The sequence below is a fragment of the Ursus americanus genome, chromosome 8 (genome assembly GCF_024610735.1).
Source record: "Ursus americanus isolate L20-20 chromosome 8, mUrsAme1.1.p, whole genome shotgun sequence".
NCBI lineage: Eukaryota > Metazoa > Chordata > Mammalia > Carnivora > Ursidae > Ursus > Ursus americanus.
Genome location: NC_142134.1, coordinates 40,411,449 through 40,436,127, shown reverse-complemented (window position 1 = coordinate 40,436,127; position 24,679 = coordinate 40,411,449). Strand labels below are relative to the sequence as shown.

Here is a 24,679-nt window from a genome sequence, read left to right as displayed (position 1 = left end):
TTTCCCCTCTGACTGAGAGTCTTCCCTGGTGGAAGCAACACTTGGCAACAAAGAAGAAAGAGAAGATGCCATCCGGCCCAGGTACTTTGGTAAATGCCAAGTATATGAAGATGTGCAGTGGATACAGTGGAGACCTTGGAGAGGGCGGATGGCAAATGGAGTGTCCGTCTGACTAGAAGAGTCAGAGCTTCTATTAACAACAGTGTTCTCCCATCACCCCAGCTTCGGCAGGCCTCCCTGACCCCTCCTGTTCCCTCGCGCCCAGACTAGTCACCAAGTCCCTCGATTCTGTTCCAGTGGCGTCTCTCACACCCCTGCCGTTCTGTTCATGCCTTGTGCTTACACTCCATTTCAAGTTCTCATTACCTCATGGCTAGATCATTTCAAAAGCCTCTTAACTAGAGTCCCAGCCTCCATGTTTTTAAGTCACCCCTCCCGCTATCACTACATTATCCCCAAAGAAACTGCTTCTATCACATGATTTCACCATTCAAGCCCCTCCACCCCCACCCCGACGCCACACACACACCCTGTCTACTGACTATAGCTCAGCTATTTAGAATGACCTTCACATTCCTTCTTAATCTAATTCCAATCTTCATTTCCAAACTGCTCTCTCAGGAGTCCTCTGTAAGAATCCCATGATTTAGCCAGGATTGTTTCCTTGTTATTCCTTAACCATGTTATTTCCTTTCCCACCTCCAAGCCTTACCCACTCCATTCCTCCTGCCTGGCACACCTTCCTCCACTCTTCTAAATCCTGAATGTCCATCATAACCCAACTTGGCCACTCTCTCCGCTGTGACATCTTCCATGCCTCCTCCAGGAAGTGGATCTTCTCCTTTATCTGACTTATACTCCTCATTTGACACCTAGACCCCACTGCCTTATATTATAGATTTGTCCTTGTTTGTACATGCTCTGTTTTCCCGGATACCTTGTGACTGCCTCACAGCCAGAAGAGTGAAGGAGATGGATGGTGGGAGGGTTTTGACAGGGAGGTGGTGGTACAGCCTGGTGGTTAGGCCTTTGGGCTTAGGAATCAGACAGCCTGGGTTTGAATCACAGCTCTGCACTAACTACCTAACTAGGCAATCTTTATCAAGACAGCTAATCTCTCAGTGTCCCCATCTATAAAACTAGGACAAGGACTGTCCCTTCCTCATAGAGCTATTGTGAAGATTAAATGAGCTGGTATGTAGAGCGCCCTTATCCAGAGCCTGGCACGTAGATAAAGCTCAATTAATATTATTTATTATTACTTTCATTATTGAACCAAAAGAGAGAGTGTATAATGTGCTAGACACCACATAAATTACCTTATTTCATTTGTATGACAACCCTATAAGGTAATAATAGATGATGCCTTAGCTATGCCCTAGCTCTGGAGCCTTCTCACCAGCCCACAATCAGGACTTTTCCACGAGAGAGAAGTACACCCCATCACGTGTAAGCCACGTTTAATACCCCTGTTGCAGCTGAACTTAATTCTAACATTCCTGTCCCTCTGGTGCTGGAAATAGCAGCACTTCTCTCTGGTGACCATCAGGAACTTCATCACTAGTATTCAAAAAATTCTATTAGCAGGGAATGACCCAATTTAAGTATGAGATTGAAGAATAAAGAGAGAAAAAGAGAGAGAAACAGATATAGCTTCTTTCCAAAAAGGCAGGGAGGAGGCAGGGTAGGACTAAACTCAGGGACCCTAGGCTGCCGCCACCATAACCCCCTGAGGATGCGGGGCAGATGCGGTTTCACTGTTGGCACAGTCTCTGCAAAGAATCACATGGCTGTTCTGAGCTGTGTAGATCTTCAGTCCAGCTTCAGGTCAGACACATGTCTGCAGCTGGCTACGGGTTGTTTTGGTTATAATTTAGCAATTTGCATTAAGTCGTGACCTTGATCTGTCCTTTGTGCATCTACCTAAGAAATGAAGAAAAGTAAAACATAAAAACACTAAGTACGTGCCCAAATCAGTGGCACAGCACCACCTCATCCCACCTCCCTCGTGCTTGTTGAGTTTGTCCTTTGACCAGAGCTGTGAGTTCTAGCTACTCGCATTCTCCTTACAGCTGGAGCATAGAGATGGACCTAGTTAGTCTAGTTGACCTGTAAAGTCTGCTAAGACTCTGATGGGAAGCTCCTTCTCCACTGGATATAATCTTGTTGACACAGGGTGCCTGGAACTGCTGCAGCCATCTTGTTAGTATGAGGTAGACAGGACTGACGTACTGAGGAAGGCAAAGCCAAGAGATGGAAAATATCTGTTTCCTGATGAGATCATTGATCCAATCTTTTAAAATTGGACTGAATCCAACTTATTGGTATATGAAGTAATAAATGTCTTTGTTGTTTAATTAATTTTGGTTAGATATGCTGTTACTTGTCACCAAAAGCATCCTTACTGATGTAGTCTAGGCCAAGAACTTTTTAACCTTCAAAGCTGTAATGCTGTATCTCTATAGGTTACCCTAGTCAAAAGAAATGAATCTCACCCTTACTAGCATGTTCTTCCCCATTTTCTAACTGGAGACGGGTTAGGGAAGTATGGTATACCCACTGTGTGGAGGATTATACAGTGAGGTACTCCGCATTCAAAACCTGGGTCTACCACTGTGACCTTGGGCAAATTAACTTCTCTGTCCCTGAGTTACATCATCCATTAAATGGGAAAATAACCATCCTGCCTCCTAGAATTGGATCCAAAGATCTAATATGTAGACAATACTTAGAACAGTGCCTGGCCCTTAGCAAGTCATCATCAATTTACATTAGCTTTGTTTTCATCTTCAAAGCAATGCGCCCTTCCCCAGGTTTCCAAGGCATTGTGCTGTCACACTTCCCACCTACATTTTCATTTGCCAAGCATTTCTAGGAATAGCTAAAATGTGGGACAGACACAGTCAGCTCAATCATGTTGTTAGCACACATACCACAAGATCCTCAGAAAAGACGTTTAAGAGAAAGCAACAAATATCTTGTCTGGAAACACCATATAGAAGCCCAAGTTCCCTTCACTCCCCAGATCCCACGCTCTAGATGTCCTTTACCCCATGCACTGAGACAGAGGTGGCAAAGACTCTGGGGGTTGCTTGTCCCACAGGCCCCTGGGGTGCGCCCTTAGCACAGAGTGTGTCACATACATCTATAGCCCTAGTGAACAGAAACAGGAAAAACCCACAGATCCTCTTATATCACGATCATTTTTTACTTTGCTCCTTGCCATTTCTCCATTTCTTGCTGGGCCAAGAATCTCATCTTGTCTCTTTCTCTTGGGAGAGTTCTTTTCCCATCAAACCATGACTGTACATCCCTTGTCTGGCTACCACCCACCAGGGACTCAGAGTCCGCTTCAGCTTCTTACATCTGCATTATGCTTGTCCATCTAGGTTGGCTTTCAGCCAGCACTTCTGTGCATCTGATCTGTAGAGCCCTTGGCAGCTTCCAAAATATTTTGGCCCAAGTTATTTAATCCTCACAAAAATCTTGTGTGGTGCATGTTTTTATTCCAAACCCAGCTCCTTAGGGGCTTTTTCCTTTTCCTGTAGAGATCAAGGGCAGGGGGAGATGGGACAAAAATATTTCACTTTCTTTGCAGTATGGGTCTGAGGTGATAAGGACTTCATCTGGTTTTACCTCAGCAGTGAGCAGTTCAGGAGGAGAGAAAGCCAAGACCCTGTAGGAGTCACCTGAAGTCAGCCAGAAACTCGGGAACTTGGCTTTTGAAAGAACAACAAACACCTGATACTTCTCTGCGAAGAAGGATCAGGTTCTGACTGGTGGTGGGCCAATACAGAAGAGAGGGAGAAGGAGGTTCTGGAAGCTAGCTGGCATAACCAAGTACTCCCTGACATGAAATCTTTTGCCTTTTATATGAGACCAAAGAAGCGCAGTATTTGGCCCCCTTCGGATTAAAGATGCACTCTTGATTTATTTATGAGAGAGTCCCTGAAACATTTACATCAGCCATGACTAGACTAGAAACTGACCCCACCCGGCCCCCTTCAGGGGCGGGGGTTCAGATTCTCTGTGAACAGTGGATGTGCAGTGGAGGTTTGCCCGAAAAGGATTGCAAGTTTGTGAAGCCCTGGTTGCCGCATTCTGGAAGGTAGGAGGAAACAGGGGCCTCGCATGTGGGCTGGTACCACACAGCTCTGCCGCCTCAGTATCTGTCTGAGCTGCCAGACTCTTGGAAAAGTTCCTTTCATTTCTTCCATTTTATTCATTGCCAGGTTGGGAGGTCTGGAGAGGGGTCAGGGACCTAGCCATTGTGTTAACCAGAGCAGTACCAAGTGACAAATGCTGTTCTTTTTATCTTTTTCTTTTCTGCCTTCCAGGAAGATTAAAAAAAAAACAAAAAACCCCAACTCACTTTTTACTTTCAAGCACACCCTGTTCCTTCACAAGGAAAAAAGAAGCCCACAGAGCAACATTTATTCATAAAGTCTCTATTCAGCTCTCCTTGCTTGTTTTTGGCTCAGGGTTTAGCTGTTTCCCACAGAGCAAAGACCAGCGGGGGAGGTGAGGTTCAGAGTGGAGAACAGTCAAGAGACCTGCTCTTCCAGAATGCAATGGAAAACCACAATATTTCTGGATGAGTGGCATGAGCACAGCGGTGACTTTATTCTCTATTCCCCCCTTTGGATGGGAGCCTGCCTACCTCAGGGCTGGCCAGGCTCACCCCCCATTCCTGCCTGGGGACGTCATCTCTCTGAAAGGGGCTACCTTGGGGGGAAAATTGGGCTCTTGGAGTGGCTTTCATGGTACAGCGATTCCCTATCTTAGAAGGAGACAAGTGAGCCATCGTTCTAGCTGCTCAGGGAGAAGATTCTGGGATTATCCCTGATTCCTCTTTCTCCCATCCTACTTCCAGTCCACTAGCATTTCCCGTCAGCTCCACATTCAAAATTCCTTCAGTCTCTGTATCAGTCAGTATCTATGTTGATAACCATCTAAATTATAAAAGTCAGTATCTGTACCTATATGTGGTTCGACAAGGGAAACAGAACTGGTTGGAGATGCACAGTAAGAGATTCATCGCCAGGAATCGGCTTACATAACTGGGGCTGGTTAGGAGAGTCTGGAGTCTGCAGGGTGGGCCCTCAGGAAAGGCAAGCAGGAATGCCCGGCTGACAGATGAAGCCACTGTCCACCAGCAGGGTTGGTTCCTCAACCAGGAACCCTCAGGTCTGCTCAGAGGGCTCTTCGCTGATTGCATCAGGCCCACCCTGGATCTGGGATAATTTCGCTTAAAGTCAACCCACTAGGGACTCTCATAACATCCACAAAATATCTTCACAGCAACACCCAGATTAGTGTTTGATCAGATACCGGCTCACTGTAGTCTAACCGAGTTGACCCATAACACCTGCTGTCCCATTGTCGAAGCCACCATCATTTCTCCTCTGAATTACTACTGCGTCAGCGTCTTTGTCTTTCCCAGTTTTCTGGTTTCTGCTCTGCCCCTCCCTGCCCCTCCCTCTGCCCCAACTGTTTTCAGCAGAGCAGCTCCATTGCTCAAAGCCCTGGTGATGGGCAGAATGATGGTTCCCCAAAGATGTCCACGTCCAAATCCCCAGAACCTGTGAGTATGGTATCTTGCGGGGCAAAAGGGACTTTGCACGTGTGCTTACGGGATGGGGGTGGGGATGTGGGGGATGGTCCTGGATTACCAGGTGGGCCCAATCTAATCACACCCGTCCTTAAAAGCGGAAGAGGGAAGCAGAAGACTGAGATTTGCTGAGAGGACCTGACCCTCCGCTACTGGCTTTGAAAATGCGGGAAGGGGCCACCAAGCCCCCAGCAAGGAACAGGAGACCTCAGTCGTGCAACTACGTGGAACTGAATTCCGCTGGCAAACCCAGTGAGTAAGAAACCGATTCTCCCCCAGGGCTTCCGGGGTAAGCAATGCAGCCCTGCACCCCCCCCCCCCCCCCCCCCCGCCGCCGATAGCTTGATTTTATCCTGGTAAGACCCCGTTGGGCTTCTGATCTCTAGAACTGTATGATACAAATGTAAGATTTTTAAGCCACTAGATTTGTAGTAATTTGTTTCGGCAGCAACTTCCCATCCCACTCAGTGTAAAAGCCAAACTCTTCAGAACCCCCACCTCCCCTAATCTGACGGCATTTCCTACTACTCTCACCCCTCCATCAGCTCCAGGGCCTGGACCAGCCTGAAGCTCGTGAAGCATCAGCCTTGAAATGCCAAAAAATTCAGTAATCAAGATAAAAAACATTTTAATGAAATACTGAAATTAATGCAAAAAAAAAAAAATCCGTGGTACACAAAGTATAAAAACTTGGACGCAGGGTAGGATTCAACCCTGCATTTGTGCAGCTCGCCTCCTGCTAATGCCAGCCCTGATCTCTGTTGCTCTCAAACTCCCAGAACTTTCCCATTTGCTTTTGCCCCAAATATCTGCAAGCCTTTCTCCCTCAGCTGCTTCAGGCTTTGCTCAAGTATCCTCTTCTCTATGAGCCTTCCCTGACCCTCTGTTTAAAGGAGCAGAGTCCTTCCCTTGGCCCCTCCCTTGCTTTATATTTCCCCAAACGTGTCACACATCTAATATTCTAGTTTGTTTATTTCCTACTGTAGGGAGGTAAAGTTTCTCCTCTATCCTCCTAGGGTTTCTGGCTGGGACTGTCTTAACAGATTAAGAGGAGAAGAGCATACAAATTTCATTTTAATGAAAGTTTTCATGTACATAGGGGTCTTCACAGGAAAACACAGACCCGAAGAAGTATCTAGGCCCAAGTGCTTATATACTAAGTTGGAAAATAGAGTAACAATTGTGGAAAAGTAACTAAAATACATGGGTAGACTAGAAGAAGATAAGAGTTATTTTAATAAGGCCTGTGTGTACAAATTTCCCTTAACCTCAATTCCCCGTCTTTGGTGATAAAAATGTTCTTTTTCCTCCTGGTATTAGGAGGGCATCTTTCATGCTGGAAGTTTCATCTCACATTTTCAGGAAGAAAAGGAGCAGAGTGCCTTCCTTGTACCCTTTGTTTTTTCAAGTGACTTTAGCTCAAAATAATATGTCAAAGCAGCATATTTTGAGGTGACATGTTCTGAACCCCTTTATTACTTATTGTTTGCTGCTGTTTCATCAAGACCTAAGAGTACGTGGCATGTGGTAGGCCCTCAGGAGTGAAGAAGGGAGGGAGAGAGAGAGGAAGTAGTGTGGAAAGTGTCAATGGCAAAACAGGTGTGTACGTATATTCAAGGAAGAACTCTCTTGTTGGTTTATGAAGCCTAAAATCCCTGAAGAACTGTAGTAAATTTCAGTCTGTCTATTTAAGGAAACATTGATTTATAAGCAGGGTTATTTTTTCCTCTCCCAAAGGGGAAAACCATCAAGAGCCAGTATGTTCTGTGAGACTAATTAGCAGATTTGCATTAGCTGTGTACTTTCTTTTCTAGGACATTAGCTAAATTCTGTTTCCACTGAAATTCTGGGAAATGTTTGAATCCCATGTAGGTTGTCCAAAATTCTTTGAGATAGTCTCTGCAAGCTGTGTTTAATAATCCCTAGAGATTTTATTCTTGTCTAGTTTACCCTCAACAATTAAACATTCAATTTTGATGATCCCTTTTCTCTATTTTTTTGAGTGGATTCTAATCTGTTGTCAAAGATTAGTGATAACTTGCATCATAAATTCTTTTTTACTGTGGCATTAAAAAACATTGTAATAAATGTATTACAAGGTTGATTAGGTTGGAAATGAGACCCAAGTTTTACCGCCATTCATTGACTGACTAGCGCCCATGGGAATCGGGGTTTGGCTGGAATATATAAGCTGGGATTTAATCTGAGTGAGTTACAGTTGGTGGCACATGCTGAATTCTGAGGACTGTGGGCCAAGATGGCCAGTGTGAGCATTCGTAGAAAAAATTAAGCTTAGGAAGTGGGTTAGGAGAGAAGAGTGGTGCAGGAGGAGGCAAAGAAGGGGAGGTGGGGAGTAGGGGGGAGAGAGGGGCTCAGAGTCCAACCAGAAGTACTCCATTCCTGACAGCTCTTGCAGTTCCCGTCCTCGAGGCTTTGCGTCCATGAACTCCATGGGCTCTCCTCACAGCCTTCCTTGAGCTAAGTTGAGGGGTTCTTTGTTCCTTGTACCTGGAAGAGCTGACCGGACTGTATATTCTTGAGGATGGCCATTGAACAAGCAGAAGTTTCCTTGAACACACGGGAAACCACAGGCAGATTTGCGCAGTCTTTTCCACTGGAATTAAAGAGTGGGTTTTGATGGATTTAGTGTACGAAAGAAAAATGAGTTTCAACTAAATGTAGTATCTTGGATTGGATGCTGGAACAGAAAAAGGACCTTGGTGGGAAAACTGGTGAAATCTGAATAAAGTCTGGAGTTTGGTTAATAATCACAGTCCTGGTGATTTCTTAAATTTGACATGTACCATGGTTTAGAAAGATGTCGACAATAAGGCAACCTGGGTGAAGAGTTCACAGAACCTGTGCGATCTTTGCAACTTTCCTGGAGGTCCAAACTTATTCCAAAATAAAAAGTACATTAAAAAAAAAATAAAAAGCTTTCAGGGACACCTGGATGGCTCAGTCAGTTAAGTGGCCAATTCTTGGTTTCGGCTCATGTCATGATTTCAGAGTCATGAGATAGAGCCCCGTGTCAGGCTCCGAGCTGGGTATGGAGTCTGCTTAAGATTCTCTGCCTCGCTCTGCCTCTCCCCTGCTTGTGTGTGATCTTGTGCACAAGCTTGTGCACGTGCTCGCTCGCTCGCTCTCTCTCTCTCTCAAAAACTTTCAATTCCTAGATAGAGAAGGAAGTAGCACAATGGAATGGAAACAACAACTATAATAGGGGTCAGAAAAACTAGGGTCAAACCTGGAGAAGCTTGGTTTAAGTCCATGCTTGGCTTCTTCCTAGCTGCGCAGCCTTGGTCAAGGTCCTTCACCTCTCTGAGTTTCGGTTCCCTCACAAATTCATAGTGCCGTTTGGGGAAGCGAACAATGACCCTGACAGTGACTGCACGGCAGGATGGGCCAGGGTGGTGGTGTAGGAAGGAGAGGGAGCTGGTCTAGCCTGGACACCTGGAGTGTGTATGAATGAGTTCAACCCTTGGCTTGTGGTACTTGATGCACTCTGACAAATAAAGAGAAAAGGTCACTGTCATCCATGCCATGATGAGAGCCTCTTCAGAGATGTATGTTATGTATGTAGAAAATTACATATCCCTGTGTACACACATTTCATGCATCACCTTTCAAGTAATATTGTGTCATTGGCGTTTTAGTGTCTGTAATTGTCCTTGTAAATATTTTAACTGCAAATTAAAACACACATATATGTTTATATATATGCCTCCAGTGCATATGTTTTATATATAAATACATATAAATTTATATGTAAATATATATAAAACTATATATATAACTACATACTATGGTAAATATGCTGCTTAGGCATATATAATATATGCCAGTGTAACATACCAGTCAAGACAGAGGCTAGAGAGGCAGGCTCTGGGTATGGATCCTAACTCCACCACTTACTGTGTAATGCCCTATGCTTCATTTTTCTCACACAGGGAAAAGATAGACTGTGCTTCAAAAGATAATCGAGCTAAACTGATGTAGTTGAGATTGGCTTTGATTATAACTAAATTGTGACAGTTTGTAATAACTTGAACATTACAGAAATGTAAAAATCTTCTGTAATTCCACCCACACCACCCAAGATATTCACAACTGTTTGGTGCCCATTTCTCCTCTCCTCCTTCCCGTTTGGGGTCTTTGAATTTTTCTAGTCCATTTGTGTGGACTCCTTCTGTTAAAAATAGTAGTCCTTTGTCTTTATATTTGTTGAATATTTTCCCCAATCTGTTGCTTATCTTTTGATTATTGGCTTGGAGATCGCATAGAGGTTTGATAAACATGATTTCATAGCCTATGTGAGTGATATTTCTTTTTCTTTTTTTAAGATTTTATTTATTAGAGAGAGAGTACAAGCAGGGAAGCAGCAGGCAGAAGGAGAGGGAGAAACAGGCTCCCCACTGAGCAGGGAGCCCGACGCTTGATCCCAGGACCCTGAGATCATGACCTGAGCCAAAGGCTGCCGTTTAACCGACTGAGTCACCCAAGCGTCCCTGAGAGAGATACATCTGTCCATTCCCAACCTGATTTCCTTTTCTTGAGGAAGTTCAGGGGGTTGTAGATAGTATCAAGACCTCAAGGAAAGGGGCTGGATTCAGGTGCTCGGTGTCCTGTCCATCACAGTGGCCCCTTCTGAGATGTCCTTGTTCCCATCTGGTCTTCAGTTCTGCATCCATGCAGGTCCTAACCCTGAGGCCTCTTCAGGCCCGCAGTCTGCTAGCGCCATGACTGGGACCCTCCTGGACACCTCACTGATCCTGTCCTGTTCTGGCAGATGTTCATGCCTGTGGGAAATGCTGAGGCCAGCTCGGGCCTTCTCAACCTATATAAGCCACTCACCATTTCTCCTCTCCCCTCCTGCGCAAGGCTGAGCTTCAGGAACTCCGGGATCGTCTTCAGGTTCCTTCCGTTCTTCAGTTTACAGGTGTATCTTCCTAGAAGTAGCCAGGCCCTGTCTGAACAACCTTTTTAGGTAGATGAATATTTGCGCCAGGAGCTGTTGAGGGTGGAGAGTCTTTTGGAACGACAGCTGTGGTGGAGCAGAGGGAGGGCTTGAAGCGGGGTACAGGTGCAGCAGGGGCCTCTGCCAGTTCTGCGGGGGTCTGAAGGTGGATGACCCCTCAGAGTCCGCCGAAGGTAAAGCTAGTGGGCCAGACTTGTGTTCTTACACAGAGGAGAACCGTTATTCTTGGTAGTCTCTAGGGAGGGGGCGTAATCTGGGCCTAGGCAGCCTCTCGCCTGCCCTGGGGAGGGACTCTGGTGAGCTGTCCATACTCCTGGAAGCTGGAGGGAAGGAGTGTTCAGGCCCGAAGGGGTATGCGGGCAGCCGCCACAGCGTCGCCCACGGTGGCCCCCGGTCTCTGAGCTTTCTTTGTGCCCCTGGCCCCTCTCTCTTCTCACTCATCGGACTGTAGAATCTTTATCGAGTCTAGAGGGAAAGCCTGGCTTTTTATATTCTTCCCAGTGTATTGTGTTTGCCCTGAGGCCTGAGCCAAAAATGAGTGTCCTTTGTTCACATTATGCTGTGTCATCGTTTCCCTGAGGCAACGGAACAAAATGCCTGGCCGCCTAAACAGTGGGGCTGGGAAAGAGTGACAGGAAATACCAGGACTAGGGTTCAATGTATTATCCCGCCACATTCGGAAAACAGTACATGATGTGTGTTTAAGGTTTACATGATGCAAATGACCCAAAATGATGCCCCACAGATTCCTCTTCCCTGGGAGGACGTAGAGAAGAGGGAGGGACTCTGAAAAGAGCGCCAAAGCACATCTTGTGAGGGAAAACATTTCAGAATTTCCAGGGCTTGGGATGAGAAGGGTTCGGTAGAATCTTTAGCCAAAGGGAGTACAGACTGATTTACGTGTCTGAGAGCCTTCTGAAAGCAGGATCTTTTCAGAAGCTGGAAGAGCTGGGATCCAGAGAACAGAATGCTTGACAGAAGAAGGAAAGTCTCTTCCATTTGAACTAGAGGCGAAGAGGAGAGTGAGAGGTGTACTGGGGGAACAGCAGGACACCATGGAGTCTCCCTCAAATGGTGTCTTTTCACTAAGAAGCTCGAGGCAAGGTCATTCCATGCAAGTAAAGGAGGAAATGCTCTCATGGAATGAATTTTGACAAGAGAACCTTGAAATAGCTCCAGGGGAGCAAAAGAAAGCTCTTCCCAGGGGCATAGGGAAGGACGTGTCTCTGGGCAGCTCAAGAGCCCCACAGAAATAGGCATTACTCACTGAGGTTGGGAGTGTCTCTCTGGTAGCACTGAACAGCACAGGTGTGGGCTCAGATAAGGACGGGTGATGATGGATTGATCAGTTGATTTTTTTTTTTTTTTTACTTAAAAAAATCGAGCTATAATTGACATATATTGTATTAGTTTCAGATGTAAGATTTAGTGATTCTAGGGGTGCCTGGGTGGCTCAGTCAGTTAAGCATCTGACTCTTGGTTTCAGCTCAGGTCATGATCTCCAGGTTGGGAGATCAAGCCCCCTGTTGGGCTCTGCACTCTTCAGTGGTATCTGTTTCCCTTCTCCCTCTGCCTCTGCCCTTCCCCCTGTGCTCTCTCTCTCTCTCTCTCTCTGAAATAAAATTTTTTTTAAAGATTTTATTTGTCAGAGAGAGAGAGAGTGTACAAGCAGAGGGGAGGGGCAGGCAGAGGGAGAATCAGGCTCCCTGCTGAGCAAGAAACCCAACGCCAGACTCAATCCCAAGACCCTGGGATCATGACCTGAGCTGAAGGTAGATACTTAACGAACTGAGCCACCCAAGCATCCCTGAAATTAATAAATCTTTTTTTTTTTTAAGTCAAGGCCATGAACGTAAAAAGAAATGAAGTGCTGATACACCCTACAGCACAGATGAGCCTTGAAAATATTATGCCAAGTAGCAAAGACCAGATAAGAAAGACCACATATTGTATGATTCTATTCATGTGAAATGTTCAGAATAGGCAAATCCATAGAGAAAAAGCAATGGTTGCCAGGGGCTTAGGGGAGAGGGGAATGAAGAGTGACTTTTTTTTTTTTTTTAAGATTTTATTTATTTATTTAGAGAGCTCGAGAGTCCGAGTGAGCTGAGGGAGGGGCAGAGAGATAGGGAGAGAGAATCTCAAGCAGACTCTGCACTGAGCATGGAGCCCAAAGTGGGGCTCAATCCCATGATATCGTGACCTGAGCTGAAACCAAGAGTGAGACGCTTAACCAACTGAGCCATCCAGGTGCCCCAAGAGTGACTTCTTAAGTGATTCTTAAGCTCACAAAGGAAGAGAGCTTCCTTTTGGCAAGATGAAGATGTTCTGGAACTCAATAGTGGTGATGGTTGCACAATACTATGAATGCTACTGAATTATGTGTACACTATAAAATGGTTAAATGGTGAATTCTATTATGTGTGTTTGTGTGTAAGTGTGCATGTACACACATACATAACTCAAGGCTGTGGGGGAAAAGTGGGGAAAGCAGGTACAGGTGGTTCTTTTATTATAATTGCCACCACCACCACCACCACCACCACCACCATCTGCCCAGGACATAGGCCCAGCCCTACATCTGGCCAGGCTCCTTCCCCTGATTCTTGACCTGTCTGCACCTCTGCAGACCCGTATGTCCTGCCCATAGGTATGGATAGATGGCCTCTAAACTTCCTTCCGAGTCTGAGATCCTCTGACCTTATGATTCATTTGTGGGGTACTCCTTCCTTTTCTTCTTCCCATAGACTCTCCCACTTAGCGATATGTGTGCATGACCTACAGAGGGAGGAGCAAGAAATCTGGAATCAACTGGATGCACATTCAGATCTCTGCTTTGTCAATGTACTTGCCATATGACCTTGGGCCATGATGTCACAGAGGCTCTGTGAGCTTCCTGCTTCCTTGGCTATAAGGGGCGGATTATGACTACCACCTTGCCAGAGTGCTGCAGGGATTAGCAATGTCAGTGGGGCTGGCACAGAGTAAAAGCTAAATGCATATTTCTAATTGTTGCCTTTTTTTTTTAATCAGAGAAACTCAGAATTCCCATCAATAAGTAGCTATTTAACCACCACCACCTTAGTAGGATCTAAATTTGTAAATCTACTTGGCAAAGCCCAGAAACTTCTAGACCCATTTAGATACTCATGAGATCAGAATTACCTTTGAGGCATGACTTGCCAAAATTAGATAATAGCTAGGTAATAATAATTTATATGTGTCAACCAGATTTTCTATAGATTAGGGCTGAAACAAGGGCATAATCTTATGTAAAAATCAAGGCTACACAATCATATTATCTCAACAGAAAAGAAAAACAACAGAGTTACAACATACCACTGTCCTTTATGTGAAGGAACTAAGCCCTGGCCTGCCCTCGACAAAAATCTGCTTTAACATAAGCCAATAAGACAATAAATGGAATCCAAAATAACTTCGGAGTAAAATCCAAGATGTATCCATGAAGGAGGGAGGCTAAGGTGTTGTGGTACTGCTGTCTCTCCCAAGGGCTCTGTAAACCCCTGAGGCTTAATTTGTAATTCTGTAAGAGGTTCTCACATCTCCAAACCTTTCCTTACCTTATGTTGACAAAGCCCTTCAACCTGCTGGTTGAGTAAAGTTAGTGCTCCCCAGTTTTTTCATGAGCTCTTAGTTTGAGCCCCCCCGCCCCAAAAGCAGAGTCTGACAGAAGCACCTGGCTTAAGGAATTTATCAGAAAGTTCATCTGAAGTAGGAGTGAGGGAGCAGGGAAGGTGACGTCAAGAAGGAAAGTGTGTTATCAAGGTGAGAAAGGTACAGAAGGTTTCCTACCACTACACCTAAAGGTGAGCCTTTATTGGCCAGCTTCCATATCCCAGTGACTGGAAGTTACTGAGAGGGACATGAATTCCCCTGTACCTGGGGTTACTCTTACCTGTGGGCTGAGCAAGGTCTCATGGTGTTGGAGAAGGCCCTGGGGCAGGATGTTAAAGGACAAGACCTCACGCTTATGGGAGAGATGCTGTCGGTGAGAACAGTAGTGTGGCTGAGCTCAGAGGTGGCCAATGGGATGTAACGTGAGCCCCCAAATGTGTTTTGGTGCTCTGACGTTGCCCAGCCTCTTCTGCAGCAAGGTTGTGGTCATGTGATCCTTGAGTCTTCATGGAGGCATCTGACAAACCCGAAACCATACTCTTTCTACTCCTATCCACTTCACCAGGGAGGCAACAACCTCAAGGGAAGTGAAGGATGGACATAGGAGAGAGTTGTTTCTCAAAGTCAGGCAACAGCTTCAGCATGGGAACTGTGAGGATTAGGAGATCATATTTCTGTCCTTTTCCCTCTGAGGAGCTAGGTCTAACAACAGGCAGTTGACATGTTTTGATAGAACCTCTCATCTTCTTGTAAATCTATACGTAAGCTTAGGATTTGTTTAAAAAGTTCTGGGTTTGGGGCGCCTGGGTGGTGCAGTCGGTTGGGCCATCGATTCTTGGTTTCGGCTCAGATCCTGACCGTCAGAGTCATGAGTTCGAGCCCTGTGGTGGAGCTCCGTGCTCAGCAGGGAGTCTGCTTGGGATTTTTTTCTCCCTCTCCCTCTCCCCCTCCCACTCATGCTCCCTCTCCCTCTAAAATAAATCTTAAAAAGAGAAAAAGTTCTGGGTTTAAATTTCATTGGTTTAGGTAAAATCACATGTCTATCCCTGAACCAATTATTGTGGCCAGGGTATGGAAGATACTGATTGAGGGGTTCTGGATCATGTGACCTATATATATATCAGCCTTGTCTGCCACCCTGAAGGTGAAGACCAGTGGTAAATCTGAGTGAAATTACTTTAAGAAAAGGATAAATAAATGCTGGAAAGCAAAAGCAACATAGTGTAGCACACTCTTGTTTAAGTCTCTATTGAGGTATCACTTACAGCAGGTGAACTATACCAATCTTAACCATACAGCTTGATAACTTTTACATACACACTTGGATAATCACCACCCGTATTTTCAGAACCCTCAAAGTCTCTCTTGCATCTTTTCTTCATCATAACTCCCCAAACATAAACACTATTCCGACCTTTAACACCAGCGATTATTTCGCCTGTACCTAACTTCATATAAGTGAAATCTTTTGTGTTTGGCTTCTTTTACTCAACATGATATCTGTGGATATACAATGGAATATTACTCAGCCAAAGAAAAAGAATGAGATCTTGCCATTTGCAGCAACATGGATGGTCCTGGAGGATATTATGCTAAGTGAAATAAATGTGAGATGAATATATACCATATAATTTCACTTATACATGGAACCTAAAAAACAAATAAACAAAAAGCAGAAACAGACACATGAATACAGAGAACAAATGGGTGGTTGCCAGAGAGGAGGGGCATGAAGGGATGGGCAGATGAGTTAACAGGAGTGGGGATACAGGCCTCCAGTTAAGGAATGAATAAGCCACGGGGATGAAAGGTACAGCATAGGGAATACAGTCAGTGGTCTTATACTAGCATTGACTGGTGAGAGATGGCAGCTACACTTGTGAGCACGGCATAACAGAGAGACTCGTCAAGTCACTGTTGTACACCTGAAACTAACGTAACATCGTGTGTCAGCTATACTTTAATTTTTAAAAAATGGTTAAGATGAAAATAAATAGAATACATGTAGAGTTGGGCCACCTAAAGAATAATTACATTTAAAAACAAAAATTACGTCCGTGAGATCCCTCTGTGCTGTTGTGTGTAGCTGTAGTTTATTCTTCTTCGTTGGTGTGTAACATTCCATTCTGTAAACTATTATCCAAGCCACTAATGCCAGACGTTTGAATGATTTCCAGTTTGACTATTAAGAATAAAGTTGGCATGAACATGCTTGTGCATGTATTTTGGTGGACAGGAGCACTCCTTTCTCTTGGGTGTGTATACCCAAGAACGGCATTGCTGGGTCAGAGGATATGTAAATATTGAGCTTTAGTAAGTATTGCCAGTTTTATTCTCACTAGCAGGGTATGAGAATTTCAGTTGCTACATAGTCTTGCCAACAGTGGGTTTATTCAGTCTTTCTAATTCTCTACCCTTCTTGATTTGTCAAATACCGTTCTCAAAGAGATACAGATATTTGCTAGTGGACTGCAGGACTCCTAGCCGTGGAAAAGGTTCCACAGACCAACAGTTCAAGTCTGAATTAAATGCTCAGTCTTGACCCTAAGGGCAACGGAAACTCAAAAATGGGAGCGATGGGCACCGACATGGGGGGGAGGAGACTTGGGAGGGGTCGAAATGTGTGGGGCTTTACCTGCCGGTGGGATTTGAATAAAGGAAGGGGAACAAGAAGGCCTCCTGTCCGAGTACACAGCTTGAGCAAAGACAGAAAGGTAGGAAAGCACTTTGAGAGAGATCAGGGAGAATGCTGACGTCACTTGAGCGGAGAGTACTTCTTGAGAGAAGCAGTTGACATGGCCGAATTGGTCAGGAGAGGCCAGGCTTAGGCAGGCGCCTTGAGGTCAAGAAGTGCACTTGGGACTTGGGTGGCTGAAGTAGGGAGGCGAGTGGGGTGTTAACCGAGGGATAGACGTGTGGGTCCTGAGTGGAAGTGAGGTATGTGGAATGAGGGTCAGCTGGTCTCGCTCAGGCTCCGTTTTCTCCTACTTCTCGTGGTGAGGAGCACCTCAGCACGGTGAGTAGGATAATCATTTATCTTCCAACAAGGCCCCTGAATGTCCGCCAACTTCTTTATTTGGTTCTCAACTAGAGAGACAGATCTGTTCTTGGGCTGGAAAGAAAGCCAGATGTACCGGATTGAGAGATGACGTATCTGCACGATGTACTTGAGAGGAATTTTAAGGGATTCTCAAGGGGCTAATTTTGACTTTATGTGATTCATACCATATGGGCTGAATTCACTAGATTAGAAGGCTTGTGGCAGGTGTATTTGTATAAGGGAGTGAACACAAGCCTGGGCTACAGGCCCGAGGATGGAGAGGAATAGGTCCACTTCCTCTGCTCTCCTTCTAGAACTCCCCATGGCTGGGCCCATTCATCTCCCCACCTGCAGACTCAGGCCTGCACTGATCAGTTGATTCATTTGTTCATTCATTCACTTATTCATTTAGCAAACTTTCACTAGATGCCTAGTAAAAGACAAGTACTAGAGTTGAAAATGAAAACACAGGGTTTCTGCCTTCAGGGAGCCACAGAGAACACTGACATGAAATAATTGAATACAAATAAGATATGAAAAGGGCTATAATGAAGGTAATGCAGAGGTTAGTAGGGGACGTCGATTCTACCTGAAGAAGTCAAAGAAATGTTTGAAGCTGAGTCTTGAAAGATGACTTGGAAGTCACCGGATAGACAAGATCAGGGGATGGCCCCTCAAGCGAAAGAGCGTGAGCCACAGCATGTGGGGAAGACTGCAGATGGTGTGGCTGGCGCATAGGGTTTGTGTGAGGAAGGAGCTGGAACCGAGGCTAGAGTCAGACTGTGAAGGGCTGCAAAGAGCAAGCTGATGAATGTGGACTTCACCCTGCAGACAATGGGGAATCATTGCAGGGTTTGAGCCAGAACTGTATAGTGCAGCAGTTAGAAACCTCGCACCGGCGCGAGTGTGAAAGGTGAGGCAGAAGGTGAGCATAGAGACAGGAGAATCGATGTACAGGTTATTGCATCAGACTCACTAAAAGAAGATCGAAGCTTAAAATGGGCCCATCCCAGACCTGATGGAGAACAGGAAACGGGTCCTGAGGAGGTAAAAATCTAAAAGACTTAGTGAGATTGGAGGAGGAAGGGGGAGGCCAGGAGGAAAGAATTGGGAAGATGCGCATCCTCAGTCTGGGGGGACGATGGGGCTGTTATTTAGGAGGGGAAATGTTGGAGAAAAGGAAGGTTTGGACAGGACGGGAGAGGGAAGGGGTAGAGGAAATTAATTTTGGTCATTTTTGCACCTGGCATTCGGAGTTCTGAGCTAGATTATGTAGATTTAGGGTCATCAACGCACAGGTGCTGGATAAAACCTGGACTCATTCAGGGAGACACGTTAGATGAGAAGAAAAGAGAGTCAGGACAATGCCATGGAGAACACCAGGCTTTAAGAGGTATGAGATCAGAAGTTCCCTCCAGTGAAGGAGACAGGGGTGTAGTTTAAAAGATAAGAATTAAAAAAAAAAAGATAGGAATAAAACTAAAAGAAACTGTGAAGTGTGTGCGGACCATTTCTTCTTGTTCATGGTGTATCCGTACCACATAGAAGTGACCAGCTCATAGTTGTTGCATGAATTAATAAACAAATGGAGTGGTTTCATAAAGATAAGGAGGCATTTCCAGAAGAGTCCACATTGAAGTGCTGTGAAGAGATCGCTGATGCAGGATGAGAACTACATGTTCCCAGACTGTGTGCACCTGAAGGGGGAAGCATTAGGACAGTCCCAGCTACCCCAACCCCAAGGGCTCAGCCTGAGTCACTCTCCTCTGCATGTAGACCTGGGGTCTGGTTTCTCCAGTGCTGACCATAGGACACTCCTAGCGTGGCTGCCATCCTCAAGCCCCCCCAGCTTCCACCCAATGTCCTACAGCTGGATCGCCACTCTTGGCTCAGTCCCAAGTTCCTACTTTGGCACATGGCTGTATTAGTTATCGATTATTATGTAACAAATCACTCTAAAACCTAATGGTTTAAAATAACACATATTTTTTATCTCACAGTTTCTGGGGTTGTGAATCTGGACGTGGCTTAGCTGGGATTTTTGCTTCAGGATCTCTCAGAAAACTACAATCAAGTTTCAAATGAGACAGGATCCATTTCCAACTCACTCAGTGGGTATTGGTCGTTCCTCACAGGCTTTTGGAGTGATGGCCTCAGTTCCTTACAGGCTGTGGGCCACGGGCTTCCCTCAGTTACTTGCCATATGTGCCTCTCCAACAAGGCATCTGACATCGGAAACAGCAAGAGAGAGAGAGAGTCTGCTAGCAAGACCCAAGTCACAACCTTTTGTAACCTAATCAGAGGTGGCATCCCATCATTGTTGCCATATTCTGTGAGTTACAGACAAGGCACCAGGTCCAGCCCACGATCAAGGGGAGCGGAATTACCCAACAGTATGAATGCCCACAGGTAGGAATCACTGGGGGTCATTTTATTTCTTTTTTTTTCTTCCAAACTTTTATTTAAATTCTAATTAACATATAGTATAATATTAGTTTCAGGAGTAGAATTTAGCGATTCATCACTGACATCTAACACCCAGTGCTCATCACAAGTGCCTTCCTTAATCCCCATCACCCATTGAGCCCATCCCCCGCCCACTCCCTCAATCAACCCTCAGTGTGTTCTCTATCATTAAAAGTCTCTTATTGGTTTGCCTCCATTGGGGGTCATTTTAGAAATCTGCCTATCACAACCACCTAGAACCTGCATTCTTCCCCAAAACTTAGGATCCGTTTTGCTGAGGATAATTCTCTGGTAGTCATCTTCACCCTCTCGGTTGAACTGAAGCAGAAAAATCTTAGATTTTGCTGTACTAATAACAGCTAATGCTTATCTGGTGCTAACTACGTGCCAGGATTTACGTGAGCATTATGTGAGCTTTATAAATATTAACTCACTTAATCCTCGCAACAACAGTGGACCCTCTTGTTAACACATTTTACAGACAAACACCTGAGTCACAGAGAAGCGTCTAGCCAAAGGTCACACAGCCATTAAGTGGTAGAAATGGGATTTGAGATTCCAGAGTTTGGTTCCAGAACTTCTACTGGTAACCATTCTGCTAGTCTACAACTTGAATATAAGCTGGGGTGCAATGTTGTCCAGTCTCAGCATGTTACTACATTAAAACAAAACATGAAAAACATAAAACATTAAGAACATTGAGCAACCAAAACAAAAATTCCAACACTTAATTATCATTAAAAGATTCTGTTGAAACTCTCCAGCAACATGTTTTGTGTCTCAGAGCCTTTCATTTGCCAAGTCTCCCCTTCAAATGTTCTCTGAAACCCAGCCCAGGCTATTTTTCATTTTCTTTTTCCCTGTTTCTCTCTTAGCTCCTTAGTATATAGGTGACTTGGTCTTCTGGCTTCATTCTTTATTATATTGTCTATTTAGCCCATGACCTGAATTTTACAGAGCAAAGTGTAATCCTGGAATTAACCAAGCCACCAGGAATTTACCTCCTTTCTTCCTAGTTCCATCTGGTTTCTCTCCCTATTTCATAAGGAAAACACAGAACATGGAGACAGAATTCTCCGAAGTGAGGAGAGGAGAGGGAGAAGCTGAGCAATCAAGAGAAAATTCTCTTTAGGTGGTGGAGGATGTGGAGGGGAGAGAGGACAGGAGGCTAGGAACACATAAGCTGATAATCCTGGTCTTTGTCACGTTCCAAGAGATGCGTGACTGTTGTGCAATGTTCTGTCACAGATGAGGCTGCCAAGCAGAGAAGCTTCCTTCTCAGATCTCACTCATCTAGCTCTTTCCTCTGAGGCTGTGAATTAGGTTAAAGCACATGGAGAATCGGGGAGAATGAGAGATGCTTCCAATTCTCCAACCCACTCTGCCAACCAACAGACCGGGGGTCCACAGTTTGCTTCCAAGCCTGGGGTCTGTTCACCAGAAGCTTGCAAGAGCTGATTCAGGAAAGAGGAAGTAGACATGCTTCATTTTCTCTCAGAGTAAAACAGGACTGTTAAACCCTGTAGTAGCTTCCTCTGCAAATCCCCTCCTCCAGTGGTCCCTCTTATCTGTTCCTGCTGCCAGCACCTCCATTCATAACTTCGGCTCTGATCTCTTCAACTGTCCCCTAAGTCATACCCCACTTCCTGTCTTTTTCTCCACCTCAATCCATTTCACATACCACTGCCAGGTTATCCTTCCCCAATGCCAATCTAATCTTACGACCCCCTTGCTCAAAATCTCAGTTGCTCCCCTTGCTCTGTAAATCCTCATCAAAACCTTCCAGACCCCCAAAGCCCTCTTTCTAGACATATTCTACGTGTATTGTATGATCCATCTAAAATAGATGACTCACTGACTGCCAAGCACTCTGTATTTCTCTGCTCCATGCCTCCTACCCCCATCATTCCTCCTGCCTCTGAAACTTTCCCTCCCATAGTAACAAATTCAAAGACCATCAGAAACGACCACCTCCCTCAAGAAACATATCCAGATAATTACAACTGAATATGATTTCTCCCTTCTTTCATTTCCTGTATCATTCATTTGATCTTCTTTATGGCATTTTTCTGATACCATAATCCATAAGCCACTCAATTATTAGAAAGTACATGCTTTGAGAGAAGCGTTTTCTTGTTGAACTTCAAATATCCTACAGTGCCCAGCAAAAAGTCTTAAACATACACATGCTAAACATTCAGTAAGTAGTACTTGAATTGACGTTTGGATTTCTCTGGTCCTAATTTATTATCTAATTTATCATTTTACATCTTTTGCTGGAATAAGCAAGTCACATTCCTTTCAAGAGGGAGGGCATGAAGAAAAGCATAGTAGAGGCCCTTGACCTGGGCGGTCATGGTTATGTTCGTTATATGGCTTGCATTTCATCAAAGCCCATGAGCGTTTAGTCTCTGGGTGTTACCTAGTGAGCAATGCTTTTAACTAGCCTGACCTCATGTTTTTCAACCGTGTCACCTACCAGTCTCAGAGGGAATGTGGCACAGGGCATGTCAAACAGGAAAGGCAGTTACATCAATTCAAGTCTACAAATACCCATTCAACACCTACTGTGAGCCAGCATTCTGCTAAGTGCTGGGCACAGAGAAATGAACAAGAGTGATATGGCATGGGTGCCTCTGAAATATAATTCCAGTAGGGGTAGCTACCAGGTACTGATAGCTTATAGACCAGGCCCTGGGCTCATGTCTGACATGCATGGTCTCACTTAATCCTCACAGCAATCCCTAGCATCACCCTCCATTATAGTTGGGGAAATGGAGGCTTAAAGAGGTTAAGTATTTTGCCCGGGATTAGCAGGCAGTAGAGCTGGGATTTAAACCTAGGGTTTATGACTTTGGAGCTTTCTTAGAAGCACTTACTCGGCTTCCTCAACATGTTTCTGTTCTGCTCAAACTAGATTCTTGCTTCTTTGAGTCTTGCAATGTAGCTTTGGGTGAAGGTATGTGTAACATAAACAATCTTCCCTTGTTTTGCTCCTGGAGATTCCATATGTCCATAGAGAAGTCTCCCCCTGGATTTCTCCAACATTCCTTCGTCTATAACACTCAGACTGAGGGAGCCTGTGGGCAGAGGCAGTGCAGGCTTGTATCTAGCTTAAAGATACCCCTTCCACCTTTCTCTGCCCTGATATTCTTGACTATGTGTTTCACCCATTTCTATTGTATGAGTTTTTCCAAATCTCTTCAAATCCTTTGTGGAGCAGGTAATGCATAAGTAAATCAAATATGCCTCACACCTGCTCAGTATGTCACATGAATGTAGGCTGATGGACGCTTGAAATGTGAAGAAGCCTGAGAGAATGTCTTCTCTAGTTTTCATTTCACTCCACAGAAGTGCTTCTTTGGGGTTATTGGGTTCCTTACCCCCACTGCTTCTGGACTACTCCCCTATAATTCTTTTGCATATAGAGCTTCCTGGAACGTTTCCTCTGAAGAATGGCTTCTCTGACTAATGAAAGTTCAGTTTCTCATTGGAACCCTTGTACATTACTGATGAGAATGTAAAATGGCACAACCACTGTGGAAAATGGTATGGTGGTTCCTCAAGACATTAAACATAGAATCACCATATGATTCAACAATTTCACTTCTGGGTATATACCCAAAAGAAGTGAAAGCAGGGACTCAGATACTTGCACACTCGTGTTCACAACAGCATTATTCACAATAGCCAAAAGGTGGAAGCTACCCAGGTGTCTGTCAATGCATAAATAGATAAAAATGGTAAACATACAAAAATATTATTCAGACTCGAGGAAATTCTGACACATGCTATAATAAGGATTGTATTGAAGACATTATGATAAGTGAAATGAACCAGACAAAAAAGGACAAATACTGTATGATCCCACTTATATGAGGTGCCTGTAATAGTCAAATTCATAGAGAGAAAACAGCATGGTGAGTGTCAGGTGCTGACGAATGAGAGTTGCTGTTTAATAGGTATGTAATTTTAATTCAGGAAAATGAAAAGGTTCTGGAGATGAATGCTGATTGCACAACAGTGTGAATGTATTTCATGCCACTATATATCCTCAAAAGTAAGTGAAATGGTAAATTGTATGTTTTATTTTGCCACATTTTTTTAAGTTCAGTTTTTCACTTAATGAGAGCAGAATCTGAGTTTCAAGGTGAAGTGGCTTGTCCGAGGTCACTTGGCAAAGTGAGTGGCACAGTGGGGAGTAGCAGAACTCAGGGCTGCCGGCTGTCCGGCTGTGGCTCTCCCTGTTGGAATATTCCTCCTCCTGGGGATGAAGGGTCCAGAGGAAATTGCAGGGAAACTCCAGAACATCCTCTAGAGTCAGGAAGTGTTTCCACAGCAGCCCATTTTTCCTCCTCCCTGGCCTTGCTATCTTCATTCCATCTTTTTTTTTTCTTAATTCCATTTTTGTCTCCTTTTTATCCATGAATCAAATGCTCTGATGGTCGAAACAAGCAAGGTCCTCCTGGTGAGGCCCTGAAGAAGCAAATGCAGATGGAAGGGGCTCCAGTGGAAAATGTATGTACAGATGGGAGTTTTTCTGTTTCCTCCAACTCTCTTGGCTCAGAACTGTCGGGATTTCATTCAAAGTGGAATTTCCAGCCCTAGGTAGGCTCCTAATGCAAGAATTTTGTTTTTCCATGAGTGTCTCTCCTGAGCTTGCTGGTTGTCTCCCATGGATGATCCTGGCTGCTGTGCTCCTGCTGCCCTGCCTGTTGAACTTGAACCGTGCCTCCATTATTGGAAAAACATGTCCTGGCAAGCTCTGAGGGCATGTCCTGTCCAACCTGAGAGAGGGCACACCCTTGGGAAACAGGTTGTTTCACCTGCTGCAAAAACATCTCCCTTAGAGTGCTCAGTATACAAGGAAAGAGGCCTCAGAGCAACCCAAGTCAAGATTTTATTTGGTCTTTAGATGTACCAAAGCCTTAACCTAGGGTAGGAAGGC

The 24,679-nt window shown here is 44.8% G+C and overlaps 1 long non-coding RNA gene across 1 annotated transcript in view; it reads left to right on the top strand.

Annotated features, from left to right (window-relative positions):
• The first annotated feature begins 5,712 nt into the window (after window positions 1-5,712).
• LOC148109569 (uncharacterized) overlaps window positions 5,713-24,679 on the top strand; it is a 33,735-nt gene continuing 14,768 nt past the window's right edge. Inside the window, exons 1-2 of the long non-coding RNA XR_015725404.1 lie at window positions 5,713-5,863; window positions 19,266-19,674. This is a non-coding gene — a long non-coding RNA (uncharacterized LOC148109569). The remainder of the gene's footprint in view (window positions 5,864-19,265; window positions 19,675-24,679) is intronic.